General features: G+C 47.3%; 27 non-coding genes across 27 annotated transcripts; all 27 read left to right on the top strand.

The window, feature by feature from the left end:
* Nucleotides 1-826: 826 nt before the first annotated feature.
* Nucleotides 827-899, top strand: TRNAN-GUU (transfer RNA asparagine (anticodon GUU)). Its single transcript has one exon. It is a non-coding gene; the product is annotated as a tRNA-Asn (tRNA).
* Nucleotides 900-1,266: 367 nt separating this feature from the next.
* On the top strand, nucleotides 1,267-1,339 carry TRNAS-GCU (transfer RNA serine (anticodon GCU)). Its single transcript has one exon. It is a non-coding gene; the product is annotated as a tRNA-Ser (tRNA).
* An 808-nt stretch (nucleotides 1,340-2,147) lies between these two features.
* Nucleotides 2,148-2,220, top strand: TRNAN-GUU (transfer RNA asparagine (anticodon GUU)). Its single transcript has one exon. It is a non-coding gene; the product is annotated as a tRNA-Asn (tRNA).
* Nucleotides 2,221-2,587: 367 nt separating this feature from the next.
* Nucleotides 2,588-2,660, top strand: TRNAS-GCU (transfer RNA serine (anticodon GCU)). The gene has a single exon. It is a non-coding gene; the product is annotated as a tRNA-Ser (tRNA).
* Nucleotides 2,661-4,785: 2,125 nt separating this feature from the next.
* On the top strand, nucleotides 4,786-4,858 carry TRNAN-GUU (transfer RNA asparagine (anticodon GUU)). Its single transcript has one exon. It is a non-coding gene; the product is annotated as a tRNA-Asn (tRNA).
* A 1,980-nt stretch (nucleotides 4,859-6,838) lies between these two features.
* TRNAN-GUU (transfer RNA asparagine (anticodon GUU)) lies at nucleotides 6,839-6,911 on the top strand. The gene has a single exon. It is a non-coding gene; the product is annotated as a tRNA-Asn (tRNA).
* Nucleotides 6,912-7,864: 953 nt separating this feature from the next.
* On the top strand, nucleotides 7,865-7,937 carry TRNAN-GUU (transfer RNA asparagine (anticodon GUU)). The gene has a single exon. It is a non-coding gene; the product is annotated as a tRNA-Asn (tRNA).
* A 74-nt stretch (nucleotides 7,938-8,011) lies between these two features.
* Nucleotides 8,012-8,084, top strand: TRNAN-GUU (transfer RNA asparagine (anticodon GUU)). The gene has a single exon. It is a non-coding gene; the product is annotated as a tRNA-Asn (tRNA).
* A 513-nt stretch (nucleotides 8,085-8,597) lies between these two features.
* On the top strand, nucleotides 8,598-8,670 carry TRNAN-GUU (transfer RNA asparagine (anticodon GUU)). Its single transcript has one exon. It is a non-coding gene; the product is annotated as a tRNA-Asn (tRNA).
* A 74-nt stretch (nucleotides 8,671-8,744) lies between these two features.
* TRNAN-GUU (transfer RNA asparagine (anticodon GUU)) lies at nucleotides 8,745-8,817 on the top strand. The gene has a single exon. It is a non-coding gene; the product is annotated as a tRNA-Asn (tRNA).
* A 74-nt stretch (nucleotides 8,818-8,891) lies between these two features.
* Nucleotides 8,892-8,964, top strand: TRNAN-GUU (transfer RNA asparagine (anticodon GUU)). Its single transcript has one exon. It is a non-coding gene; the product is annotated as a tRNA-Asn (tRNA).
* Nucleotides 8,965-9,771: 807 nt separating this feature from the next.
* On the top strand, nucleotides 9,772-9,844 carry TRNAN-GUU (transfer RNA asparagine (anticodon GUU)). Its single transcript has one exon. It is a non-coding gene; the product is annotated as a tRNA-Asn (tRNA).
* A 513-nt stretch (nucleotides 9,845-10,357) lies between these two features.
* On the top strand, nucleotides 10,358-10,430 carry TRNAN-GUU (transfer RNA asparagine (anticodon GUU)). Its single transcript has one exon. It is a non-coding gene; the product is annotated as a tRNA-Asn (tRNA).
* Nucleotides 10,431-10,504: 74 nt separating this feature from the next.
* On the top strand, nucleotides 10,505-10,577 carry TRNAN-GUU (transfer RNA asparagine (anticodon GUU)). The gene has a single exon. It is a non-coding gene; the product is annotated as a tRNA-Asn (tRNA).
* Nucleotides 10,578-10,797: 220 nt separating this feature from the next.
* On the top strand, nucleotides 10,798-10,870 carry TRNAN-GUU (transfer RNA asparagine (anticodon GUU)). The gene has a single exon. It is a non-coding gene; the product is annotated as a tRNA-Asn (tRNA).
* A 74-nt stretch (nucleotides 10,871-10,944) lies between these two features.
* Nucleotides 10,945-11,017, top strand: TRNAN-GUU (transfer RNA asparagine (anticodon GUU)). The gene has a single exon. It is a non-coding gene; the product is annotated as a tRNA-Asn (tRNA).
* Nucleotides 11,018-11,824: 807 nt separating this feature from the next.
* TRNAN-GUU (transfer RNA asparagine (anticodon GUU)) lies at nucleotides 11,825-11,897 on the top strand. The gene has a single exon. It is a non-coding gene; the product is annotated as a tRNA-Asn (tRNA).
* Nucleotides 11,898-12,410: 513 nt separating this feature from the next.
* TRNAN-GUU (transfer RNA asparagine (anticodon GUU)) lies at nucleotides 12,411-12,483 on the top strand. The gene has a single exon. It is a non-coding gene; the product is annotated as a tRNA-Asn (tRNA).
* A 1,394-nt stretch (nucleotides 12,484-13,877) lies between these two features.
* On the top strand, nucleotides 13,878-13,950 carry TRNAN-GUU (transfer RNA asparagine (anticodon GUU)). Its single transcript has one exon. It is a non-coding gene; the product is annotated as a tRNA-Asn (tRNA).
* A 221-nt stretch (nucleotides 13,951-14,171) lies between these two features.
* TRNAN-GUU (transfer RNA asparagine (anticodon GUU)) lies at nucleotides 14,172-14,244 on the top strand. Its single transcript has one exon. It is a non-coding gene; the product is annotated as a tRNA-Asn (tRNA).
* Nucleotides 14,245-14,756: 512 nt separating this feature from the next.
* On the top strand, nucleotides 14,757-14,829 carry TRNAN-GUU (transfer RNA asparagine (anticodon GUU)). Its single transcript has one exon. It is a non-coding gene; the product is annotated as a tRNA-Asn (tRNA).
* Nucleotides 14,830-15,049: 220 nt separating this feature from the next.
* TRNAN-GUU (transfer RNA asparagine (anticodon GUU)) lies at nucleotides 15,050-15,122 on the top strand. The gene has a single exon. It is a non-coding gene; the product is annotated as a tRNA-Asn (tRNA).
* A 74-nt stretch (nucleotides 15,123-15,196) lies between these two features.
* Nucleotides 15,197-15,269, top strand: TRNAN-GUU (transfer RNA asparagine (anticodon GUU)). Its single transcript has one exon. It is a non-coding gene; the product is annotated as a tRNA-Asn (tRNA).
* A 661-nt stretch (nucleotides 15,270-15,930) lies between these two features.
* On the top strand, nucleotides 15,931-16,003 carry TRNAN-GUU (transfer RNA asparagine (anticodon GUU)). The gene has a single exon. It is a non-coding gene; the product is annotated as a tRNA-Asn (tRNA).
* Nucleotides 16,004-17,104: 1,101 nt separating this feature from the next.
* Nucleotides 17,105-17,177, top strand: TRNAI-GAU (transfer RNA isoleucine (anticodon GAU)). Its single transcript has one exon. It is a non-coding gene; the product is annotated as a tRNA-Ile (tRNA).
* A 220-nt stretch (nucleotides 17,178-17,397) lies between these two features.
* Nucleotides 17,398-17,470, top strand: TRNAS-GCU (transfer RNA serine (anticodon GCU)). Its single transcript has one exon. It is a non-coding gene; the product is annotated as a tRNA-Ser (tRNA).
* Nucleotides 17,471-18,131: 661 nt separating this feature from the next.
* On the top strand, nucleotides 18,132-18,204 carry TRNAN-GUU (transfer RNA asparagine (anticodon GUU)). Its single transcript has one exon. It is a non-coding gene; the product is annotated as a tRNA-Asn (tRNA).
* The last annotated feature ends 335 nt before the right edge of the window (nucleotides 18,205-18,539 follow it).

Raw genomic sequence — 18,539 nt, forward strand, 5'->3', positions numbered from 1 at the left:
TTCGAGCCCATCCGTGAGCGGTGTTGTGAGGTCTCAGATGTGACGTAAAATCAAAGTTTTTCCACAATACCTGACGACCATTTCATTTCTGAGCTTCCTTGGCTCCATGGTTAGCGTGTTCGGATGTTAAGCTTAAGGTTGGTGGTTCGAGCCCACCCGGGAGCAGTGTTGTGAAGTCTCAAATGTAACGTAAAAAGCCAAAGTTTTTCCACAATACCTGACGACCATTTAATTTTTGGGCTTCCGTGGCTCAATGGTTAGCGCGTTCGGCTGTTAACTAATAGGTTGGTGGTTCGAGCCCACCCGGGAGCGGAGTTGTGAAATCTCACAGGTAACGTAAAAATCCAAAGTTTTTCCACAATACCTGACGAACATTTAATCTTTGGGCTTCCGTTGCGCAATGGTTAACGCCGTCGGCTGTTAACCGAAAGGTTGGTGGTTCGGGCCCATCCGGGAGCGGTGTTGTGAGGTCTTAGATGTAACGTAAAATTCAGAGTATTTTAAAAATATCTGACGAACATTTAATTTTTGGGCTTCCGTGGCGCAATGGTTAGCGCGTTCAGCTCTTATTCAAAAGGTTTGTGGTTCGAGCCCATCCGGGAGCGGTGTTTTGAAGTCTCTGATGTGACGTAAAAAGTCAGAGTTTTTCCACAATACCTGACGACCATTTCATTTCTGAGCTTCCTTGGCTCGAAGGTTAGCGCGTTCGGATGTTAACCAAAAGGTTGGTGGTTCGAGCCCACCCGGCTGCCGTGTTGTGAAGTCTCAAATGTAACGTAAAAAGCCAAAGTTTTTCCACAATACCTGACGACCGTTTAATTTTTGGGCTTCCGTGGCGCAATGGTTAGCGCGTTCGGCTGTTAACCGAAAGGTTGGTGGTTCGAGCCCACCCGGGAGCGGTGTTGTGAGATCTCAAACGTAATGTCAAATGCCAAAGTTTTTCCACAATACCTGACGACCATTTAATTTTTGAGCTTCCCTGGCGCAATGGTTAGCGCGTTCGGCTGTTAACCGAAAGGTTGGTGGTTCGAGCCCACCCGGGAGCGGTGTTGTGAAATCTCACATGTGACGTAAAAATCCAAAGTTTTTCCACAATACCTGACGAACATTTAATCTTTGGGCTTCCGTTGCGCAATGGTTAACGCCGTCGGCTGTTAACCGAAAGGTTGGTGGTTCGAGCCCATCCGGGAGCGGTGTTGTGAGGTCTTAGATGTAACGTAAAATTCAGAGTTTTTTAAAAATAACTGACGAACATTTAATTTTCGGGCTTCCGTGGCGCAATGGTTAGCGCGTTCGGCTGCTAATCGAAAGGTTGGTGGTTCGAGCCCATCCGGGAGCGGTGTTGTGAAGTCTCAGATGTGACGTAAAAAGTCAAAGTTTTTCCACAATACCTGACGACCATTTCATTTCTGAGCTTCCTTGGCTCCATGGTTAGCGTGTTCGGATGTTAAGCTTAAGGTTGGTGGTTCGAGCCCACCCGGGAGCAGTGTTGTGAAGTCTCAAATGTAACGTAAAAAGCCAAAGTTTTTCCACAATACCTGACGACCATTTAATTTTTGGGCTTCCGTGGCTCAATGGTTAGCGCGTTCGGCTGTTAACTAATAGGTTGGTGGTTCGAGCCCACCCGGGAGCGGAGTTGTGAAATCTCACAGGTAACGTAAAAATACAAAGTTTTTCCACAATACCTGACGAACATTTAATCTTTGGGCTTCCGATGCGCAATGGTTAACGCCGTCGGCTGTTAACCGAAAGGTTGGTGGTTCGAGCCCATCCGGGAGCGGTGTTGTGAGGTCTTAGATGTAACGTAAAATTCAGAGTTTTTTAAAAATATCTGACGAACATTTAATTTTTGGGCTTCCGTGGCGCAATGGTTAGCGCGTTCAGCTGTTATTCAAAAGGTTTGTGGTTCGAGCCCATCCGGGAGCGGTGTTTTGAAGTCTCTGATGTGACGTAAAAAGTCAGAGTTTTTCCACAATACCTGACGACCATTTCATTTCTGAGCTTCCTTGGCTCGAAGGTAAGCGCGTTCGGATGTTAACCAAAAGGTTGGTGGTTCGAGCCCACCCGGCTGCCGTGTTGTGAAGTCTCAAATGTAACGTAAAAAGCCAAAGTTTTTCCACAATACCTGACGACCGTTTAATTTTTGGGCTTCCGTGGCGCAATGGTTAGCGCGTTCGGCTGTTAACCGAAAGGTTGGTGGTTCGAGCCCACCCGGGAGCGGTGTTGTGAGATCTCAAACGTAATGTCAAATGCCAAAGTTTTTCCACAATACCTGACGACCATTTAATTTTTGAGCTTCCCTGGCGCAATGGTTAGCGCGTTCGGCTGTTAACCGAAAGGTTGGTGGTTCGAGCCCACCCGGGAGCGGTGTTGTGAAATCTCACATGTAACGTAAAAATCCAAAGTTTTTCCACAATACCTGACGAACATTTAATCTTTGGGCTTCCGTTGCGCAATGGTTAACGCCGTCGGCTGTTAACCGAAAGGTTGGTGGTTCGAGCCCATCCGGGAGCGGTGTTGTGAGGTCTTAGATGTAACGTAAAATTCAGAGTTTTTTAAAAATAACTGACGAACATTTAATTTTTGGGCTTCCGTGGCGCAATGGTTAGCGCGTTCGGCTGCTAACCGAAAGGTTGGTGGTTCGAGCCCATCCGGGAGCGGTGTTGTGAAGTCTCAGATGTGACGTAAAAAGTCAAAGTTTTTCCACAATACCTGACGACCATTTCATTTCTGAGCTTCCTTGGCTCCATGGTTAGCGTGTTCGGATGTAAAGCTTAAGGTTGGTGGTTCGAGCCCACCCGGGAGCAGTGTTGTGAAGTCTCAAATGTAACGTAAAAAGCCAAAGTTTTTCCACAATACCTGACGACCATTTAATTTTTGGGCTTCCGTGGCTCAATGGTTAGCGCGTTCGGCTGTTAACTAATAGGTTGGTGGTTCGAGCCCACCCGGGAGCGGAGTTGTGAAATCTCACAGGTAACGTAAAAATACAAAGTTTTTCCACAATACCTGACGAACATTTAATCTTTGGGCTTCCGTTGCGCAATGGTTAACGCCGTCGGCTGTTAACCGAAAGGTTGGTGGTTCGAGCCCATCCGGGAGCGGTGTTGTGAGGTCTTAGATGTAACGTAAAATTCAGAGTTTTTTAAAAATATCTGACGAACATTTAATTTTTGGGCTTCCGTGGCGCAATGGTTAGCGCGTTCAGCTGTTATTCAAAAGGTTTGTGGTTCGAGCCCATCCGTGAGCGGTGTTGTGAGGTCTCAGATGTGACGTAAAATCAAAGTTTTTCCACAATACCTGACGACCATTTCATTTCTGAGCTTCCTTGGCTCCATGGTTAGCGTGTTCGGATGTTAAGCTTAAGGTTGGTGGTTCGAGCCCACCCGGGAGCAGTGTTGTGAAGTCTCAAATGTAACGTAAAAAGCCAAAGTTTTTCCACAATACCTGACGACCGTTTAATTTTTGAGCTTCCTTGGCGCAATGGTTAGCGCATTCGGCTGTTAACCGTAAGGTTGGTGGTTCGAGCCCACCCGGGAGCGGTGTTGTGAGATCTCAAACGTAATGTCAAATGCCAAAGTTTTTCCACAATACCTGACGACCATTTAATTTTTGAGCTTCCGTGGCGCAATGGTTAGCGCGTTCGGGTGTTAAACGAAAGGTTGGTGGTTCGAGCCCACCCGGGAGCGGTGTTGTGAATTTTCACATGTAACGTAAAAATCCAAAGTTTTTCCACAGTACCTGACGAACATTTAATCTTTGGGCTTCCGTTGCGCAATGGTTAACGCCGTCGGCTGTTAACCGAAAGGTTGGTGGTTCGAGCCCATCTGGGAGCGGTGTTGTGAGGTCTTAGATGTAACGTAAAATTCAGAGTTTTTTAAAAATAACTGACGAACATTTAATTTTTGGGCTTCCGTGGCGCAATGGTTAGCGCGTTCGGCTGTTAACCGAAAGGTTGGTGGTTCGAGCCCATCCGTGAGCGGTGTTGTGAGGTCTCAGATGTGACGTAAAATCAAAGTTTTTCCACAATACCTGACGACCATTTCATTTCTGAGCTTCCTTGGCTCCATGGTTAGCGTGTTCGGATGTTAAGCTTAAGGTTGGTGGTTCGAGCCCACCCGGGAGCAGTGTTGTGAAGTCTCAAATGTAACGTAAAAAGCCAAAGTTTTTCCACAATACCTGACGACCATTTAATTTTTGGGCTTCCGTGGCTCAATGGTTAGCGCGTTCGGCTGTTAACTAATAGGTTGGTGGTTCGAGCCCACCCGGGAGCGGAGTTGTGAAATCTCACAGGTAACGTAAAAATCCAAAGTTTTTCCACAATACCTGACGAACATTTAATCTTTGGGCTTCCGTTGCGCAATGGTTAACGCCGTCGGCTGTTAACCGAAAGGTTGGTGGTTCGAGCCCATCCGGGAGCGGTGTTGTGAAGTCTTAGATGTAACGTAAAATTCAGAGTTTTTTAAAAATATCTGACGAACATTTAATTTTTGGGCTTCCGTGGCGCAATGGTTAGCGCGTTCAGCTCTTATTCAAAAGGTTTGTGGTTCGAGTCCATCCGGGAGCGGTGTTTTGAAGTCTCTGATGTGACGTAAAAAGTCAGAGTTTTTCCACAATACCTGACGACCATTTCATTTCTGAGCTTCCTTGGCTCGAAGGTTAGCGCGTTCGGATGTTAACCAAAAGGTTGGTGGTTCGAGCCCACCCGGCTGCCGTGTTGTGAAGTCTCAAATGTAACGTAAAAAGCCAAAGTTTTTCCACAATACCTGACGACCGTTTAATTTTTGGGCTTCCGTGGCGCAATGGTTAGCGCGTTCGGCTGTTAACCGAAAGGTTGGTGGTTCGAGCCCACCCGGGAGCGGTGTTGTGAGATCTCAAACGTAATGTCAAATGCCAAAGTTTTTACACAATACCTGACGACCATTAAATTTTTGAGCTTCCCTGGCGCAATGGTTAGCGCGTTCGGCTGTTAACCGAAAGGTTGGTGGTTCGAGCCCATCCGGGAGCGGTGTTGTGAAGTCTCAAATGTAACGTAAAAAGCCAAAGTTTTTCCACAATACCTGACGACCATTTAATTTTTGGGCTTCCGTGGCTCAATGGTTAGCGCGTTCGGCTGTTAACTAATAGGTTGGTGGTTCGAGCCCACCCGGGAGCGGAGTTGTGAAATCTCACAGGTAACGTAAAAATACAAAGTTTTTCCACAATACCTGACGAACATTTAATCTTTGGGCTTCTGTGGCGCAATGGTTAGCGCGTTCGGCTGTTAACCGAAAGGTTGGTGGTTCGAGCCCATCCGGGAGCGGTGTTGTGAGGTCTTAGATGTAACGTAAAATTCAGAGTTTTTTAAAAATACCTGACGAACATTTAATCTTTGGGCTTCTGTGGCGCAATGGTTAGCGCGTTCGGCTGTTAACCGAAAGGTTGGTGGTTTGAGCCCACCCGGGAGCGGTGTTGTGAGCTCTCACATGTAACGTAAAAAGCCAAAGTGTTTCCACAATACCCGACGACCATTTAATTTTTGGGCTTCCGTGGCGCAATGGTTAGCGCGTTCGGCTGTTAACCGAATGGTTGGTGGTTCGAGCCCATCCGTGAGCGGTGTTGTGAGGTCTCAGATGTGACGTAAAAAGTCAAATTTTTCTACAATACCTGACGAACATTTAATCTTTGCGCTTCCGTTGCGCAATGGTTAACGCCGTCGGCTGTTAACCGAAAGGTTGGTGGTTCGAGCCCATCCGGGAGCGGTGTTGTGAGGTCTTAGATGTAACGTAAAATTCAGAGTTTTTTAAAAATAACTGACGAACATTTAATTTTTGGGCTTCCGTGGCGCAATGGTTAGAGCGTTCAGCTGTTAACCGAAAGGATGGTGGTTCGAGCCCACCCGGGAGCGGTGTTGTGAGCTCTCACATGTAACGTAAAAAGCCAAAGTTTTTCCACAATACCTGACGAACATTTAATCTTTTGGGCTTCCGTTGCGCAATGGTTAACGCCGTCGGCTGTTAACCGAAAGGTTGGTGGTTCGAGCCCATCCGGGAGCGGTGTTGTGAGGTCTTAGATGTAACGTAAAATTCAGAGTTTTTTAAAAATAACTGACGAACATTTAATTTTTGGGCTTCCGTGGCGCAATGGTTAGAGCGTTCAGCTGTTATTCAAAAGGTTTGTGGTTCGAGCCCATCCGGGAGCGGTGTTGTGAAGTCTCAGATGTGACGTAAAAAGTCAAAGCTTTTCCACAATACCTGACGAACATTTAATCTTTGGGCTTCCGTTGCACAATGGTTAACGCCGTCGGCTGTTAACCGAAAGGTTGGTGGTTCGAGCCCATCCGGGAGCGATGTTGTGAGGTCGTAGATGTAACGTAAAATTCAGAGTTTTTTAAAAATAACTGACGAACATTTAATTTTTGGGCTTCCGTGGCGCAATGGTTAGCGCGTTCGGCTGTTAACCGAAAGGTTGGTGGTTCGAGCCCATCCGGGAGCGGTGTTGTGAGGTCTTAGATGTAACGTAAAATTCAGAGTTTTTTAAAAATACCTGACGAACATTTAATCTTTTGGCTTCTTTGGCGCAATGGTTAGCGCGTTCGGCTGTTAACCGAAAGGTTGGTGGTTCGAGCCCACCCGGGAGCGGTGTTGTGAGCTCTCGCATGTAACGTAAAAAGCCAAAGTGTTTCCACAATACCCGACGACCATTTAATTTTTGGGCTTCCGTGGCGCAATGGTTAGCGCGTTCGGCTGTTAATCGAAAGGTTGGTGGTTCGAGCCCACCCGGGAGCGGTGTTGTGAGCTCTCACATGTAACGTAAAAAGCCAAAGTGTTTCCACAATACCCGACGACCATTTAATTTTTGGGCTTCCGTGGCGCAATGGTTAGCGCGTTCGGCTGTTAACCGAAAGGTTGGTGGTTCGAGCCCACCCGGGAGCGGTGTTGTGAGCTCTCACATGTAACGTAAAAAGCCAAAGTGTTTCCACAATACCCGACGACCATTTAATTTTTGGGCTTCCGTGGCGCAATGGTTAGCGCGTTCGGCTGTTAACCGAAAGGTTGGTGGTTCGAGCCCATCCGTGAGCGGTGTTGTGAGGTCTCAGATGTGACGTAAAAAGTCAAATTTTTCCACAATACCTGACGAACATTTAATCTTTGGGCTTCCGTTGCGCAATGGTTAACGCCGTCGGCTGTTAACCGAAAGGTTGGTGGTTCGAGCCCATCCGGGAGCGGTGTTGTGAGGTCTTAGATGTAACGTAAAATTCAGAGTTTTTTAAAAATAACTGACGAACATTTAATTTTTGGGCTTCCGTGGCGCAATGGTTAGAGCGTTCAGCTGTTAACCGAAAGGATGGTGGTTCGAGCCCACCCGGGAGCGGTGTTGTGAGCTCTCACATGTAACGTAAAAAGCCAAAGTTTTTCCACAATACCTGACGAACATTTAATCTTTTGGGCTTCCGTTGCGCAATGGTTAACGCCGTCGGCTGTTAACCGAAAGGTTGGTGGTTCGAGCCCATCCGGGAGCGGTGTTGTGAGGTCTTAGATGTAACGTAAAATTCAGAGTTTTTTAAAAATAACTGACGAACATTTAATTTTTGGGCTTCCGTGGCGCAATGGTTAGCGCGTTCGGCTGTTAACCGAAAGGTTGGTGGTTCGAGCCCATCCGGGAGCGGTGTTGTGAGGTCTTAGATGTAACGTAAAATTCAGAGTTTTTTAAAAATACCTGACGAACATTTAATCTTTGGGCTTCTGTGGCGCAATGGTTAGCGCGTTCGGCTGTTAACCGAAAGGTTGGTGGTTCGAGCCCACCCGGGAGCGCTGTTGTGAGCTCTCACATGTAACGTAAAAAGCCAAAGTGTTTCCACAATACCCGACGACCATTTAATTTTTGGGCTTCCGTGGCGCAATGGTTAGCGCGTTCGGCTGTTAACCGAAAGGTTGGTGGTTCGAGCCCACCCGGGAGCGGTGTTGTGAGCTCTCACATGTAACGTAAAATGCCAAAGTGTTTCCACAATACCCGACGACCATTTAATTTTTGGGCTTCCGTGGCGCAATGGTTAGCGCGTTCGGCTGTTAACCGAAAGGTTGGTGGTTCGAGCCCACCCGGGAGCGGTGTTGTGAGGTCTTAGATGTAACGTAAAATTCAGAGTTTTTTAAAAATAACTGACGAACATTTAATTTTTGGGCTTCCTTGGCTCCATGGTTAGCGTGTTCGGATGTTAAGCTTAAGGTTGGTGGTTCGAGCCCACCCGGGAGCAGTGTTGTGAAGTCTCAAATGTAACGTAAAAAGCCAAAGTTTTTCCACAATACCTGACGACCATTTAATTTTTGGTTTTCCGTGGCTCAATGGTTAGCGCGTTCGGCTGTTAACTAATAGGTTGGTGGTTCGAGCCCACCCGGGAGCGGAGTTGTGAAATCTCACAGGTAACGTAAAAATCCAAAGTTTTTCCACAATACCTGACGAACATTAAATCTTTGGGCTTCCGTTGCGCAATGGTTAACGCCGTCGGCTGTTAACCGAAAGGTTGGTGGTTCGAGCCCATCCGGGAGCGGTGTTGTGAGGTCTTAGATGTAACGTAAACTTCAGAGTTTTTTAAAAATACCTGACGACCATTTAATTTTTGAGCTTCCGTGGCGCAATGGTTAGCGCGTTCGGCTGTTAACCGAAAGGTTGGTGGTTCGAGCCCACCCGGGAGCGGTGTTGTGAGCTCTCACATGTAACGTAAAAAGCCAAAGTGTTTCCACAATACCCGACGACCATTTAATTTTTGGGCTTCCGTGGCGCAATGGTTAGCGCGTTCGGCTGTTAACCGAAAGGTTGGTGGTTCGAGCCCACCCGGGAGCGGTGTTGTGAGCTCTCACATGTAACGTAAAAAGCCAAAGTGTTTCCACAATACCCGACGACCATTTAATTTTTGGGCTTCCGTGGCGCAATGGTTAGCGCGTTCGGCTGTTAACCGAAAGGTTGGTGGTTCGAGCCCACCCGGGAGCGGTGTTGTGAGTTCTTAGATGTAACGTAAAATTCAGAGTTTTTTAAAAATAACTGACGAACATTTAATTTTTGGGCTTCCTTGGCTCCATGGTTAGCGTGTTCGGATGTTAAGCTTAAGGTTGGTGGTTCGAGCCCACCCGGGAGCAGTGTTGTGAAGTCTCAAATGTAACGTAAAAAGCCAAAGTTTTTCCACAATACCTGACGACCATTAAATTTTTGGTTTTCCGTGGCTCAATGTTTAGCGCGTTCGGCTGTTAACTAATAGGTTGGTGGTTCGAGCCCACCCGGGAGCGGAGTTGTGAAATCTCACAGGTAACGTAAAAATCCAAAGTTTTTCCACAATACCTGACGAACATTTAATCTTTGGGCTTCCGTTGCGCAATGGTTAACGCCGTCGGCTGTTAACCGAAAGGTTGGTGGTTCGAGCCCATCCGGGAGCGGTGTTGTGAGGTCTTAGATGTAACGTAAACTTCAGAGTTTTTTAAAAATACCTGACGAACATTTAATCTTTGGGCTTCCGTGGCGCAATGGTTAGCGCGTTCGGCTGTTAACTGAAAGGTTGGTGGTTCGAGACCATCCGGGAGCGGTGTTGTGAGGTCTCAGATGTGACGTAAAAAGTCAAAGTTTTTCCACAATACCTGACGACCATTTAATTTTTGAGCTTCCGTGGCGCAATGGTTAGCGCGTTCGGCTGTTAACCGAAAGGTTGGTGGTTCGAGCCCATCCGGGAGCGGTGTTGTGAGGTCTCAGATGTGACGTAAAAAGTCAAAGTTTTTCCAAAATACCTGACGAACATTTAATTTTTGGGCTTCCGTGGCGCAATGGTTAGCGCGTTCGGCTGTTAACCGAAAGGTTGGTGGTTCGAGCCCACCCGGGAGCGGTGTTGTGAAATCTCACATGTAACGTAAAACTCCAAAGTTATTCCACAATACCTGACGAACATTTAATTTTTGGGCTTTTGTTGCGCAATGGTTAACGCCGTCGGCTGTTAACCGAAAGGTTGGTGGTTCGAGCCCATCCGGGAGCGGTGTTGTGAGGTCTTAGATGTAACGTAAAATTCAGAGTTTTTTAAAAATAACTGACGAACATTTAATTTTTGGGCTTCCGTGGCGCAATGGTTAGCGCGTTCGGCTGTTAACCGAAAGGTTGGTGGTTCGAGCCCATCCGGGAGCGGTGTTGTGAGGTCTTAGATGTAACGTAAAATTCAGAGTTTTTTAAAAATACCTGACGAACATTTAATCTTTGGGCTTCTGTGGCGCAATGGTTAGCGCGTTCGGCTGTTAACCGAAAGGTTGGTGGTTCGAGCCCACCCGGGAGCGGTGTTGTGAGCTCTCACATGTAACGTAAAAAGCCAAAGTGTTTCCACAATACCCGACGACCATTTAATTTTTGGGCTTCCGTGGCGCAATGGTTAGCGCGTTCGGCTGTTAACCGAAAGGTTGGTGGTTCGAGCCCACCCGGGAGCGGTGTTGTGAGCTCTCACATGTAACGTAAAAAGCCAAAGTGTTTCCACAATACCCGACGACCATTTAATTTTTGGGCTTCCGTGGCGCAATGGTTAGCGCGTTCGGCTGTTAACCGAAAGGTTGGTGGTTCGAGCCCACCCGGGAGCGGTGTTGTGAGGTCTTAGATGTAACGTAAAATTCAGAGTTTTTTAAAAATACCTGACGAACATTTAATCTTTGGGCTTCTGTGGCGCAATGGTTAGCGCGTTCGGCTGTTAACCGAAAGGTTGGTGGTTCGAGCCCACCCGGGAGCGGTGTTGTGAGCTCTCACATGTAACGTAAAAAGCCAAAGTGTTTCCACAATACCCGACGACCATTTAATTTTTGGGCTTCCGTGGCGCAATGGTTAGCGCGTTCGGCTGTTAACCGAAAGGTTGGTGGTTCGAGCCCACCCGGGAGCGGTGTTGTGAGCTCTCACATGTAACGTAAAAAGCCAAAGTGTTTCCACAATACCCGACGACCATTTAATTTTTGGGCTTCCGTGGCGCAATGGTTAGCGCGTTCGGCTGTTAACCGAAAGGTTGGTGGTTCGAGCCCACCCGGGAGCGGTGTTGTGAGGTCTTAGATGTAACGTAAAATTCAGAGTTTTTTAAAAATAACTGACGAACATTTAATTTTTGGGCTTCCTTGGCTCCATGGTTAGCGTGTTCGGATGTTAAGCTTAAGGTTGGTGGTTCGAGCCCACCCGGGAGCAGTGTTGTGAAGTCTCAAATGTAACGTAAAAAGCCAAAGTTTTTCCACAATACCTGACGACCATTAAATTTTTGGTTTTCCGTGGCTCAATGTTTAGCGCGTTCGGCTGTTAACTAATAGGTTGGTGGTTCGAGCCCACCCGGGAGCGGAGTTGTGAAATCTCACAGGTAACGTAAAAATCCAAAGTTTTTCCACAATACCTGACGAACATTTAATCTTTGGGCTTCCGTTGCGCAATGGTTAACGCCGTCGGCTGTTAACCGAAAGGTTGGTGGTTCGAGCCCATCCGGGAGCGGTGTTGTGAGGTCTTAGATGTAACGTAAACTTCAGAGTTTTTTAAAAATACCTGACGAACATTTAATCTTTGGGCTTCCGTGGCGCAATGGTTAGCGCGTTCGGCTGTTAACTGAAAGGTTGTTGGTTCGAGACCATCCGGGAGCGGTGTTGTGAGGTCTCAGATGTGACGTAAAAAGTCAAAGTTTTTCCACAATACCTGACGACCATTTGATTTTTGAGCTTCCGTGGCGCAATGGTTAGCGCGTTCGGCTGTTAACCGAAAGGTTGGTGGTTCGAGCCCATCCGGGAGCGGTGTTGTGAGGTCTCAGATGTGACGTAAAAAGTCAAAGTTTTTCCACAATACCTGACGAACATTTAATTTTTGGGCTTCCGTGGCGCAATGGTTAGCGCGTTCGGCTGTTAACCGAAAGGTTGGTGGTTCGAGCCCACCCGGGAGCGGTGTTGTGAAATCTCACATGTAACGTAAAACTCCAAAGTTATTCCACAATACCTGACGAACATTTAATTTTTGGGCTTTTGTTGCGCAATGGTTAACGCCGTCGGCTGTTAACCGAAAGGTTGGTGGTTCGAGCCCATCCGGGAGCGGTGTTGTGAGGTCTTAGATGAAACGTAAAATTCAGAGTTTTTTAAAAATAACTGAAGAACATTTAATTTTTGGGCTTCCGTGGCGCAATGGTTAGCGCGTTCGGCTGTTAACCGAAAGGTTGGTGGTTCGAGCCCATCCGGGAGCGGTGTTGTGAGGTCTTAGATGTAACGTAAAATTCAGAGTTTTTTAAAAATACCTGACGAACATTTAATCTTTGGGCTTCTGTGGCGCAATGGTTAGCGCGTTCGGCTGTTAACCGAAAGGTTGGTGGTTCGAGCCCACCCGGGAGCGGTGTTGTGAGCTCTCACATGTAACGTAAAAAGCCAAAGTGTTTCCACAATACCCGACGACCATTTAATTTTTGGGCTTCCGTGGCGCAATGGTTAGCGCGTTCGGCTGTTAACCGAAAGGTTGGTGGTTCGAGCCCACCCGGGAGCGGTGTTGTGAGCTCTCACATGTAACGTAAAAAGCCAAAGTGTTTCCACAATACCCGACGACCATTTAATTTTTGGGCTTCCGTGGCGCAATGTTTAGCGCGTTCGGCTGTTAACCGAAAGGTTGGTGGTTCGAGCCCACCCGGGAGCGGTGTTGTGAAATCTCACATGTAACGTAAAAATCCAAAGTTTTTCCACAATACCTGACGAACATTTAATCTTTGGGCTTCCGTTGCGCAATGGTTAACGCCGTCGGCTGTTAACCGAAAGGTTGGTGGTTCGAGCCCATCCGGGAGCGGTGTTGTGAGGTCTTAGATGTAACGTAAAATTCAGAGTTTTTTAAAAATAACTGACGAACATTTAATTTTTTGGCTTCCGTGGCGCAATGGTTAGCGCGTTCGGCTGTTAACCGAAAGGTTGGTGGTTCGAGCCCATTCGGGAGCGGTGTTGTGAGGTCTTAGATGTAACGTAAAATTCAGAGTTTTTTAAAAATACCTGACGAACATTTAATCTTTGGGCTTCTGTGGCGCAATGGTTAGCGCGTTCGGCTGTTAACCGAAAGGTTGGTGGTTCGAGCCCACCCGGGAGCGGTGTTGTGAGCTCTCACATGTAACGTAAAAAGCCAAAGTGTTTCCACAATACCCGACGACCATTTAATTTTTGGGCTTCTGTGGCGCAATGGTTAGCGCGTTCGGCTGTTAACCGAAAGGTTGGTGGTTCGAGCCCACCCGGGAGCGGTGTTGTGAGCTCTCACATGTAACGTAAAAAGCCAAAGTGTTTCCACAATACCCGACGACCATTTAATTTTTGGGCTTCCGTGGCGCAATGGTTAGCGCGTTCGGCCTTTAACCGAAAGGTTGGTGGTTCGAGCCCATCCGTGAGCGGTGTTGTGAGGTCTCAGATGTGACGTAAAAAGTCAAAGTTTTTCCACTATACCTGACGAACATTTAATCTTTGGGCTTCCGTTGCGCAATGGTTAACGCTGTCGGCTGTTAACCGAAAGGTTGGTGGTTCGAGCCCATCCGGGAGCGGTGTTGTGAGGTCTTAGATGTAACGTAAAATTCAGAGTTTTTTAAAAATAACTGACGAACATTTAATTTTTGGGCTTTCGTGGCGCAATGGTTAGAGCGTTCAGCTGTTATTCGAAAGGTTGGTGGTTCGAGCCCACCCGGGAGCGGTGTTTTGAAGTCTCGGATGTGACGTAAAAAGTCAGAGTTTTTCCACAATACCTGACGACCATTTCATTTCTGAGCTTCCTTGGCTCGAAGGTTAGCGCGTTCGGTTGTTAACCAAAAGGTTGATGGTTCGAGCCCACCCGGCTGCCGTGTTGTGAAGTCTCAAATGTAACGTAAAAAGCCAAAGTTTTTCCACAATACCTGACGACCGTTTAATTTTTGAGCTTCCGTGGCGCAATGGTTAGCGCGTTCGGCTGTTAACCGAAAGGTTGGTGGTTCGAGCCCACCCGGGAGCGGTGTTGTGAGATCTCAAACGTAATGTCAAATGCCAAAGTTTTTCCACAATACCTGACGAACATTTAATCTTTGAGCTTCCGTGGCGCAATGGTTAGCGCGTTCGGCTGTTAACCGAAAGGTTCGTGGTTCGAGCCCATCCGGGAGCGGTGTTGTGAGGGCTCAGATGTGACGTAAAAAGTCAAAGTTTTTCCACAATACCTGACGAACATTTAATTTTTGGGCTTCCGTGGCGCAATGGTTAGCGCGTTCGGCTGTTAACCGAAAGGTTGGTGGTTCGAGCCCACCCGGGAGCGGTGTTGTGAGATCTCACATGTAACGTAAAAATCCAAAGTTTTTCCACAATACCTGACGAACATTTAATCTTTGGGCTTCCGTTGCGCAATGGTTAACGCCGTCGGCTGTTAACCGAAAGGTTGGTGGTTCGAGCCCATCCGGGAGCGGTGTTGTGAGGTCATAGATGTAACGTAAAATTCAGAGTTTTTTAAAAATATCTGACGAACATTTAATTTTCGGGTTTCCTTGGCGCAATGTTTAGCGCATTCAGCTGTTATTCAAAAGGTTTGTGGTTCGAGCCCATCCGGGAGCGGTGTTTTGAAGTCTCGGATGTGACGTAAAAAGTCAGTTTTTCCACAATACCTGACGACCATTTCATTTCTGAGCTTCCTTGGCTCGAAGGTTAGCGCGTTCGGATGTTAACCAAAAGGTTGGTGGTTCGACCCCACCCGGCTGCCGTGTTGTGAAGTCTCAAATGTAACGTAAAAAGCCAAAGTTTTTCCACAATACCTGACGAACATTTAATTTTTGGGCTTCCGTGGCGCAATGGTTAGCGCGTTCGGCTGTTAACCGAAAGGTTGGTGGTTCGAGCCCACCCGGGAGCGGTGTTGTGAAATCTCACATGTAACGTAAAACTCCAAAGTTTTTCCACAATACCTGACGAACATTTAATTTTTGGGCTTTTGTTGCGCAATGGTTAACGCCGTCGGCTGTTAACCGAAAGGTTGGTGGTTCGAGCCCATCCGGGAGCGGTGTTGTGAGGTCTTAGATGTAACGTAAAATTCAGAGTTTTTTAAAAATAACTGACGAACATTTAATTTTTGGGCTTCCGTGGCGCAATGGTTAGCGCGTTCGGCTGTTAACCGAAAGGTTGGTGGTTCGAGCCCACCCGGGAGCGGTGTTGTGAGCTCTCACATGTAACGTAAAAAGCCAAAGTGTTTCCACAATACCCGACGACCATTTAATTTTTGGGCTTCCGTGGCGCAATGGTTAGCGCGTTCGGCTGTTAACCGAAAGGTTGGTGGTTCGAGCCCACCCGGGAGCGGTGTTGTGAGCTCTCACATGTAACGTAAAAAGCCAAAGTGTTTGCACAATACCCGACGACCATTTCATTTTTGGGCTTCTGTGGCGCAATGGTTAGCGCGTTCGGCTGTTAACCGAAAGGTTGGTGGTTCGAGCCCACCCGGGAGCGGTGTTGTGAAATCTCACATGTAACGTAAAAATCCAAAGTGTTTCCACAATACCTGACGAACATTTAATCTTTGGGCTTCCGTTGCGCAATGGTTAACGCCGTCGGCTGTTAACCGAAAGGTTGGTGGTTCGAGCCCATCCGGGAGCGGTGTTGTGAGGTCTTAGATGTAACGTAAAATTCAGAGTTTTTTAAAAATAACTGACGAACATTTAATTTTTGGGCTTCCGTGGCGCAATGGTTAGCGCGTTCGGCTGTTAACCGAAAGGTTGGTGGTTCGAGCCCATCCGGGAGCGGTGTTGTGAAGTCTCAGATGTGACGTAAAAAGTCAAAGTTTTTCCACAATACCTGACGACCATTTCATTTCTGATCTTCCTTGGCTCCATGGTTAGCGTGTTCGGATGTTAAGCTTAAGGTTGGTGGTTCGAGCCCACCCGGGAGCAGTGTTGTGAAGACTCAAATGTAACGTAAAAAGCCAAAGTTTTTCCACAATACCTGACGACCGTTTAATTTTTGAGCTTCCGTGGCGCAATGGTTAGCGCGTTCGGCTGTTAACCGAAAGGTTGGTGGTTCGAGCCCACCCGGGAGCGGTGTTGTGATATCTCACATGTAACGTAAAAATCCAAAGTTTTTCCACAATACCTGACGAACATTTAATCTTTGGGCTTCCGTTGCGCAATGGTTAACGCCGTCGGCTGTTAACCGAAAGATTGGTGGTTCGAGCCCATCCGGGAGCGGTGTTGTGAGGTCTTAGATGTAACGTAAAATTCAGAGTTTTTCCACAATACCTGACGACCATTTCATTTCTGAGCTTCCTTGGCTCCATGGTTAGCGTGTTCGGATGTTAAGCTTAAGGTTGGTGGTTCGAGCCCACCCGGGAGCAGTGTTGTGAAGTCTCAAATGTAACGTAAAAAGCCAAAGTTTTTCCACAATACCTGACGACCATTTCATTTCTGAGCTTCCTTGGCTCCATGGTTAGCGTGTTCGGATGTTAAGCTTAAGGTTGGTGGTTCGAGCCCACCCGGGAGCAGTGTTGTGAAGTCTCAAATGTAACGTAAAAAGCCAAAGTTTTTCCACAATACCTGACGACCATTTAGTTTTTGGGCTTCCGTGGCTCAATGGTTAGCGCGTTCGGCTGTTAACTAATAGGTTGGTGGTTCGAGCCCACCCGGGAGCGGAGTTGTGAAATCTCACAGGTAACGTAAAAATACAAAGTTTTTCCACAATACCTGACGAACATTTAATCTTTGGGCTTCCGTTGCGCAATGGTTAACGCCGTCGGCTGTTAACCGAAAGGTTGGTGGTTCGAGCCCATCCGAGAGCGGTGTTGTGAGGTCTTAGATGTAACGTAAAATTCAGAGTTTTTTAAAAATATCTGACGAACATTTAATTTTTGGGCTTCCGTGGCGCAATGGTTAGCGCGTTCAGCTGTTATTCAAAAGGTTTGTGGTTCGAGCCCATCCTGGAGCGGTGTTTTGAAGTCTCTGATGTGACGTAAAAAGTCAGAGTTTTTCCAAAATACCTGACGACCATTTCATTTCTGAGCTTCCTTGGCTCGAAGGTTAGCGCGTTCGGATGTTAACCAAAAGGTTGGTGGTTCGAGCCCACCCGGCTGCCGTGTTGTGAGATCTCAAACGTAATGTCAAATGCCAAAGTTTTTCCACAATACCTGACGACCATTTAATTTTTGAGCTTCCGTGGCGCAATGGTTAGCGCGTTCGGCTGATAAACGAAAGGTTGGTGGTTCGAGCCCACCCGGGAGCGGTGTTGTGAATTTTCACATGTAACGTAAAAATCCAAAGTTTTTCCACAATACCTGACGAACATTTAATCTTTGGGCTTCCGTTGCGCAATGGTTAACGCCGTCGGCTGTTAACCGAAAGGTTGGTGGTTCGAGCCCATCCGGGAGCGGTGTTGTGAGGTCTTAGATGTAACGTAAAATTCAGAGTTTTTTAAAAATAACTGACGAACATTTAATTTTTGGGCTTCCGTGGCGCAATGGTTAGCGCGTTCGGCTGCTAACCGAAAGTTTGGTGGTTCGAGCCCATCCGGGAGCGGTGTTGTGAAGTCTCAGATGTGACGTAAAAAGTCAAAGTTTTTCCACAATACCTGACGACCATTTCATTTCTGAGCTTCCGTGGCTCAATGGTTAGCGCGTTCGGCTGTTAACTAATAGGTTGGTGGTTCGAGCCAACCCGGGAGCGGAGTTGTGAAATCTCACAGGTAACGTAAAAATCCAAAGTTTTTCCACAATACCTGACGAACATTTAATCTTAGGGCTTCCGTTGCGCAATGGTTAACGCCGTCGGCTGTTAACCGAAAGGTTGGTGGTTCGAGCCCATCCGGGAGCGGTGTTGTGAGGTCTTAGATGTAACGTAAAATTCAGAGTTTTTTAAAAATATCTGACGAACATTTAATTTTTGGGCTTCCGTGGCGCAATGGTTAGCGCGTTCAGCTCTTATTCAAAAGGTTTGTGGTTCGAGCCCATCCGGGAGCGGTGTTTTGAAGTCTCTGATGTGACGTAAAAAGTCAGAGTTTTTCCACAATACCTGACGACCATTTCATTTCTGAGCTTCCTTGGCTCGAAGGTTAGCGCGTTCGGATGTTAACCAAAAGGTTGGTGGTTCGAGCCCACCCGGCTGCCGTGTTGTGAAGTCTCAAATGTAACGTAAAAAGCCAAAGTTTTTCCACAATACCTGACGACCGTTTAATTTTTGGGCTTCCGTGGCGCAATGGTTAGCGCGTTCGGCTGTTAACCGAAAGGTTGGTGGTTCGAGCCCACCCGGGAGCGGTGTTGTGAGATCTCAAACGTAATGTCAAATGCCAAAGTTTTTCCACAATACCTGACGACCATTTAATTTTTGAGCTTCCCTGGCGCAATGGTTAGCGCGTTCGGCTGTTAACCGAAAGGTTGGTGGTTCGAGCCCACCCGGGAGCGGTGTTGTGAAATCTCACATGTAACGTAAATATCCAAAGTTTTTCCACAATACCTGACGAACATTTAATCCTTGGGCTTCCGTTGCGCAATGGTTAACGCCGTCGGCTGTTAACCGAAAGGTTGGTGGTTCGAGCCCATCCGGGAGCGGTGTTGTGAGGTCTTAGATGTAACGTAAAATTCAGAGTTTT

The sequence above is a fragment of the Phalangium opilio genome, unplaced genomic scaffold (assembly GCF_054372755.1).
Source record: "Phalangium opilio isolate 3A_F unplaced genomic scaffold, DU_Popi_V2 ptg000352l_1, whole genome shotgun sequence".
In the NCBI taxonomy this organism is placed as follows: domain Eukaryota; kingdom Metazoa; phylum Arthropoda; class Arachnida; order Opiliones; family Phalangiidae; genus Phalangium; species Phalangium opilio.